An 8,133-nucleotide genomic window follows, 5' to 3' on the forward strand; every position below is an offset into this window, starting at 1 on the left:
ATTAGTATCCTTTTCCACTCTTTTTTACATCTCTGAATCCCTGTATTAAGGGTAAGGGTATGTATCTTTTAGGCAACATAGGTTTTTAAAATTTTCTTTTGTTTTTTTTCAAATTCTTTTTAATTTGTTAATCTTAGATTTTACTTATTTAGTCTATTTATATTTAATAAAATTACTGATATATTTGGATTTATATATAGTATCATGCCATTTATTTTCTATTTACCATGTTTGCTATGGTTTACCAGTCTACTTTATCTTGTCATTTTTTTTTTGCCTTCTTAAAGTTTTATATTTTTCCTTTTATTAACTTTATACCTATTTATTCAGTTAATATTATTTTAGTAGGTATCCTAGATATTACAATATGTACTCTATATTTATTAGAGTCTAATACAAATTATTACTTTACTATTTTTCTGATAATGTTAGAACCTTACAACACTTTATTTCCTTTTACCACATTCTTGCCTTTTGCATTATTTTTCATAGATTTTAATTCTGCATATATTTAGTGGCTTTAAATATAATACACATAACATATAACTCACAGATTTAAAGTATACAAGTATATTCACAAACTTGTGCAAAGTAAACACAAACTAAATTTAGAACATTATAATTCTCCCTCTCCAAATAAACCTTAGACCCATAGTGGTCACACCTGATTACCTCCCACCCCACTGCCAGACCTAGGCAACCACTAATTTACTCTCTCCCTCGACGTATTTTCCTCTTACAGCATTTTCATATGAATGATACCATGTAATGTGTGGTTTTAATAGCTGGTTTTATTTCCAATCTCTCAATTTTACTCTGTTTATCTATATGCCTATGCTTATACCAGTACCATGCTCTCTTGAATATTGTAGATCTGTAGTAAGTTTTGGAATTTGTGATATCTGAGTCCTACAAATTATTTCTTTCTTAAAATTGTTTTGGCTATTCTGAGTCCCTTGTATTTTCATATGAATTTAGGATCATGTTGTCCACTTCTACAAAAACCTGGCCCAGATTTTGATGGGGATTGTGATGAAAAATGAATTTGGAGAATATTGCCATTTTAACAATATTAAGTCTTTATATCCATAAACATGGGCTGCCTTTCCATTTCTTTGTCTTCTATATTTTCTTTCAATGATGTTTTATAATTTTCAGCTGTATACTTCTTGTGTTAAATTTCTTCCTATTTATTTTATTTTTAGGTTATTTTAAATAGAATATTTTTGTTTTAATTTCCTTTTTGTATTTTTCATTGACAGTATATAGAAATATAATTGATTTTTATATGTTGATCTTATATTCTGCAACCTTGAAGAACATATTTAATAGTTTTAAAAGATTTATTGTGGATTCATCTATTGTAAGGCCTAAAATTTCAAGTGCTGCCTTTGATATCTTTGAGACTCAGGACCCCAAATATATAACCACAAGTTCTCCTACTATCACCAGATATGCTCCACATCCAGTAGGAAGGGTTCACCACCTGGCTGGTTCTCCTATCAACTGGACCAGATCCACCCCACCCAGTCCTCAACCTAATGTTTTTCACCTCCCTGCCAGCTCGTAAAAACATTCAAATAAGCCAATCACTTGCTCCACTGGGAATCAGGGACACCTCACTTTTTGGTTCCTATAAAGCCTGACTTACATAGTTACTGCTGTTTCACTCTGCACCCAAGTATAACATCTGTGTGGCCCTGCATGGTGTATGGTGTCCTCCTTGCTCCAGCTGTGAGTATACTGCATTAATGAACTGCTGCCAATTTCATCTGTACAGTGTTTGGTGTCATGTGTTCAGCTGTCTTACACTGTTTAGGGTAGGGGATCCCTCCTTCACTAATGGAGTGAATAAGAGATGGTTATAACAATTTTCTAAGATTTTCTATATACAAGATAATGTCAACTGACAATAGAGTTTTACTTCTATTCTAATCTGGATGCCTTTTGTTTTATTTCCTTGTCTAATTACTCTGCTTGAAACCTCCAATACAAAGTGGAATAGAAGCAATGAGAGTGGATACCTTTGTCTTGTACCTAATCTTAAAGAAAATAATTCAACATTTCGCAATTAAGTATAAAGTTAGTTGTGGGTTTCATAGATACCTTTTATCAGGCTGAGGAAGTCCCCTTGTACTCTTAATTTGTTAAGTGTTTTTATCACGAAATGGGATTGGATTTTGTCAGTGCTTCGTTTTGCATTTACAGTAAGTCCCCTACATACAAATTAGTTCCATTCCGAGAGTGCGTTCATAAGTCCAATTTGTTCGTAACTCCAACAAAATTAGCCTAGGTACCCAACTAACACAATCGGCTATATAGTACTTTACTGTAATAGGTTTAGAAAACTTTTCATACAAATAATACATAAAAACAAACACAAAAAATAAAGAAAACATTTTTAATCTTACAGTTCAGTATGTTGAAAAGTATTGTACAGTAGTACAGTATAACAGCTGGCATGCAGGGGCTAGCATTGAGAGAACAGGCAAAAAGAGTTACTGACTGGAGGAGGGAGAGGAAGTAGGAGATGGTAGAACTGAAAAATCATCAGCAATATGAGACGGAGGGGAAGCTGCAATTTCACTGACGCCTGACGTTGATGGCACAGGTTCTGGTTCCTTGCTGGATTCAATTTTATCTACCCTCCTGAAAAAACGATCCAGTGATGTCTGGGTAGTAGTTCCTTTTTCCCATCATAGATGACACGGTAGCACTGGATTGCATTCTGAATGGCTGCTGCAACCTTCATGTACCATTTTACATTCAGGTCCTGTGCCTCAATAACTAACAGTGCCTCCACAAATAAAGAAAATTCCCTTGGCATTTCCTGAATCGTGAATCTCTTCAGTTCTTCAGTTACTTCTTCTTCCTCTTGTCTCTCTTCATTCTTTCTCTGGGCCTCCAATTCCATCAGGTCTTCATTAGTATGTTCCTCGTGTTGCACAGCAAGGAGTTCAATTAAGTCATCCTCTTGCAGATCTACCTCCAGCTTCTCGCTGAGGGTCACTAAGTTGCTGAAGACCTCTTTGGACTCCTCATCCACCTTCTCAAATCCACAAAAATTGTGAACAAACTGCAGGCAAAGTTTCTTCCAAACCTCCTTCGTGGTGATGGCCGTAACCTCATGCCAAGAAAAGTCAATGTTTTTTATGGCCTTGTAGATGTTATAGTCCTTCTAAAATTGTTGCAAGGTTGTTCCTGATTCGTCACTCACCTTTACTGCCTGACAAAAAGTGTGACGTAAATAATATTTCTTGAAAGTTGCTATGTTATAGCGACTATATTATATCCCTTGTCCATAGGTTGGATGAGCGATGTAGTATTCAGTGACAGATGCATTACGTTGACCTTGGGAAGAAAGTCGTCCATGAATGGGGGGTGACCCAGAGCATTGTTGAGCAGCAAAAGAATGTTGAACGGAATGTACTTCCCCAAGCAATGTCTCTACATCCAGGAAAAAGTGATGGAAAAAAACAGTACTGGAAAATGGTCCGTGTAACCCAGGCTTTGGGGTTACTCTTCCACACAACAGGAAGAGAGCCTTTGGCTATGTATTTAAGGGCTCTTGGGTGCTCTGAATGATAAACTAAGGGAGGCTTCAGCTTCATATCACCGGAAGCATTGTCACCAAACCACAGAGTTAGCCTATACTTTGCTGCTTTATAGCCTGGTATCAAATTTTCCTCCTTACTGATGTAACTTCGGTCTGGCATCCTCTTCCAGTACAGTCCTGTCTCATCCACATTAAAAACCTGCTCAGGTAAATATGTGCCTTCATCAATAATTTCTCAAAGTGTTTCAGCAAATTCCTAGGCAGCTACCATATCTGCACTCACTATACCACCACTTACTTTTACCGTGTGAAGGTTGGCTCTAGCCTTGACCCGATGAAACCAGCCATGGCTGGCATTAAAAGATGTGCCCTCTGATTCTTCACTGTGTTTCTCCTTCAAGTCTTCATAAAGGCTTTTAGCTTTCTCTTGAATCAGCATTAAGCTGAGTGGGACTCAGCACTGATGCTGAGCCTGCATCCACACATTGAGAAGTTTCTCCACCTCCTTCAACACTTCTGCATGCTTCTTCGATATTATTGTCAACATCATTGGCACAGCAGACTTCATATGTTCCATGATCTTGTCCTTGTTCTTTAGCATCGTGCCAATGGTTGAACGATTCACATTATAAGAATGAGGACATCTACCATCTTTTTGCCTCACTCCAGTCTCTCAATTATTTTCACTATTGTTTCCATTGTTATCACTTGGCACTTCATAGCAGTACCAGCTATATCACTGCTGATTTTATGTTTGCTTCCAGATACCCTGGGCTTGAAATAAAGATACTGTACTACTGCACTCTGTACAGAACTGCACAGTAAAGTACACAAAAGCACAACCACTTGTAGAGGATGCACGCCTGTGACAATGTACGCCAGGAATGTGATTTAATTTATGTGATTGGATATGAAAACACATGTTCACATCTTTAAAAGCTTACAACTTGAATGCTTGTATGTAGGGGACTTACTGTATCTAAATAATTGTGCTTAAGTTTTCCTTTTAAGCTATTAATATGATGTATATTATTCATTGATTTTACCTGTTAAATGTTGGGTTCTGGCATAAATCCTATTTAGTTATGGTTTATGATCCTTTTTATATGTTGCTGGATTTGGATTGCCAATATTTTGTTGAAGATTTTTGTGCCTATGTTCATAAGAAATACTGTTCCATATTTTATTTTCTTGTCATATCTTTATCTGATTAAGATATCAGAGTAGTATTTGTCTTGTAAAAAGATTTGTGAATGATTTCATGCTCTGTAGTTTTTTGGAAGTATTTGTGAGAAATTGTTGTTAATTATTCTTTAAATATACCTGTAACACTATAAATATTTTTAAAATTCTGTACAACCATCTGAGCCTGCCCTTTTCTTTGTAATTTTAAAATTACTAGATCAAATTTTTGTTATAAATATATTTAGATTTTATTTTTCTTCTTGAATAAGTTTCTATAGTTTGTATATATTAGCAATTTTTTCATTACATCTAAGTCATTCACATAAAGTGTTCCTGGTATTTTTGTATAATCACTTTATTTCTGTAAAGTCAATAGTGATCTCCCGTCTTTCATTCCTGGCCTTAGAAAATTGATTTTTGTCTTCTTTTTCCTTGACCAGTCAAATTTGTTGATCTTTTCAAAGAACCATCTTTTGATTTCAATGATTTTCTGTATTGTTTTCTTTTTCCATTTATTTCTACCCATTCTTATTTTTTTCTTTCTGCTTGTTTTAATTTAGTCTTCTTATTTTAGTCTCTTATGGTGGCAGGTTATGTTATTGGTTTGAGAGATTTTTTTGAGAAAATTCTTTTGTAATATAAGCCTTTGAATCTATACATTTTCCTCTAAATACTGCTTTAGCTTCACCCATATTTTGGTATGTTGGGTTTTAATTTTTGTTCACCTCAATGATTATTTTCTACTTTCTTTTATTATGTCCTCTTTGACTTATTGGTTGTTTAGGAGAATGCTATGCAATTTTTACATCTTTGTGGATATTCCAAATTTACTTCTGTTATTCTTTAATTTTGTTACATCATGTTCGAAGAACATACTTTGTATAATTTCAAACCTTCAAATTTTTGAGGCTTGTTTTATGGTCTACTATGTGGTCTACCTTAGAGAATATTCTATGTGCTCTTGAGAAAAGTATCTTTTCTGCCATTGTTGGATGGAGTGTTTGTATAGGTGTTTGTTAGGTTTACTAATCTAGTTGGTTTATGCTCTTGTTAATGTTTTAATTCCCCTTGTTGATCTGCATACGTCATTTATCCATTACTTAAAGTGATTTATTGACATCAAAAACTATTATTACTGAATTATTTCTTCTTTCAACTTTGTCACTTATCACTTCATGTATTTTGAGGATTAGGTGCATATATGTTTATAATTGTTATGACTTCCTGGTGGATTGATACTCTTATCAATACAAAACATTATTTCTTGTCTCCAGTAAAAATTTTGTCTTAAAGCCTATTTCATTTTATATTAATATAGCCACTCCAATTTTCTTTTGGTTGCTGTTGCATCAGTATTTTCTTCTTCCTTCTACTTTTAACCTATCTGTATCTTTAAAGCTAAAGTGTGTCTCCTGTACCAGTATATAGTTGAATTTTAATTTTTTAATTCAGTCAGATCTCTGCATTTTGATTGGATTGTTTAAAACACATTTAACGATATTATTGATATAGTTGGATAAACATCTGCCAATTTATTTTTCTTTACTATATGTTTCATGTGTTTTTCTCCTCTTTTCCTTATTTACAGACTTATTTTGCAACAAGTGAATATGCTTTATTGTGATACTTTAATTTGTTTAATTTTTTATAAGCCATAGTTGGGAGATTGTTTCTTAGTGGTTGCTCTAGGATTTACAATATACATCTTAAATTATCAAAATATATTTCCAATTTATACTGATATTCCATTGAAATATAAGTCTTTACTCTTAGTTACTCTATTCTCTCCCCAACTCTTGATTTATGCTATTATTGTAATACATATTATGTCAATATATTTTATGAACCCAACAATACATTTTTATAATTATCACTTTATATAATTTTGTCTTTTAAATAACCTGAGAGGAGAAAGCAGGGCAAGTACATATTTATAGAGTTTTCTATTTTAACCCTCCTATTTACCATTTCTCTTCATTTCTTCCTGTGCATGTGATTTATTATCTGGTCACATTATATTACAACAGTACAGCTTTGTTCCCAGCCCACATTTTTGTGCCATTATATTCAAATACATTACATTTATATGTGTTATAGATCTGACAATACAATTATATACACAGAATGTTCTCTGAAATATTTTAAAATCAGTAAGAGAAAAAAAGGTCAAATCATGCAATTATACTGTCTTTTATTATTACCTACATGAGTACATGTACCGGTAATCTGGACTTGAAATGCACTCTGATGTCATTTGATTCAGCCTGAAGAACTTCTTTTAGTGTTTCTTCTAATGTGGGTCTGCTTGCAATATGTCTTCAGTTTTTGTTTATCTGGGAATGTCTTTATTTCACTTTCATATGAAAATTAGTTTTGGTGGATATAAGATTCTTAGCTGACAAGATTTTTTCCTTGCCACTTTGAATATGTCATTTAACTGCATTCTGAACTCCATCATTTCTAATGATATGTCAGCTACCAATTTTATTAGAGTTCCCATGTTCTTGATGAATTGTTTTTCTCTTGCTGATTTCAAGAATTTTTATTTGTCTTTGTCTTTCAATATTTAACTTTGTTTTATATGGTTGTGGATCTCAATGTTTATCTTACTTGCACATGTTTTGGTTTCTTGGATGTATACATTAATGTTTTTCATGAAATGTGAGAAGTTTTAAGTCATTATTATTTCAAATATATGTTCTGATTCTTTCTGTCTCTCCTCTCCTCTCCTGGCATTCCCTTTATATATATATATATTTGTACACTTAAAGGTTCTCCACATTTCTCTTGGGTGCTGTTCATTTTACTTCATTTTTTTCTCTCTTCTTCAGACAGCATAGATTCCATTAATGTGTATTCAAGCTAGCGGATTCTTCTGTCATGTCAAATCTAGTGTTGATCTCTCTACTGAAATTTCTATATTGACTATCACACTTTTTAACTACAGAATTCCTATTTTACTCCTTTATATAATTTCTGTAACTTTATTGGTACTCTCTATTTTAATGAGATATTATCATCATATTTTCCTTTAATTCTTTCATCTTTGATTATATCTTTTCTAGTTGCTTTGACATATTTTTCTGTTTAGTTCAACTTCTGGGTCCCCCAAAGATGAATTCTACTGCCTGCTGTTTTTCCTGTGCATGGGTCAGACCTTCCTGTTTCTTTGCATGTCTTATGATATTTCTTTGAAAACTAGAAATTTTAGAAAAATATAATGTAGCCTCTCTGGATACTAATATCCTGTACTGCTCATTCAAACTTGGTTTTGTTGTCCTTTACTTGTTTATGTAATGACTGAGCTGGACTAGTTCAGTAAAATCTATTTCTCTTACAGGGTGCAGTCTCTGATGTTGCTCCACAGAGGCCACAGCCTTGTGTATTTTCAC

Source organism: Aethalodelphis obliquidens, unplaced genomic scaffold, assembly GCF_003676395.1.
Source record: "Aethalodelphis obliquidens isolate GAN/ISIS:26980383/991018 unplaced genomic scaffold, ASM367639v1 scaffold54, whole genome shotgun sequence".
Classification (NCBI taxonomy): Eukaryota; Metazoa; Chordata; class Mammalia; order Artiodactyla; family Delphinidae; genus Aethalodelphis; species Aethalodelphis obliquidens.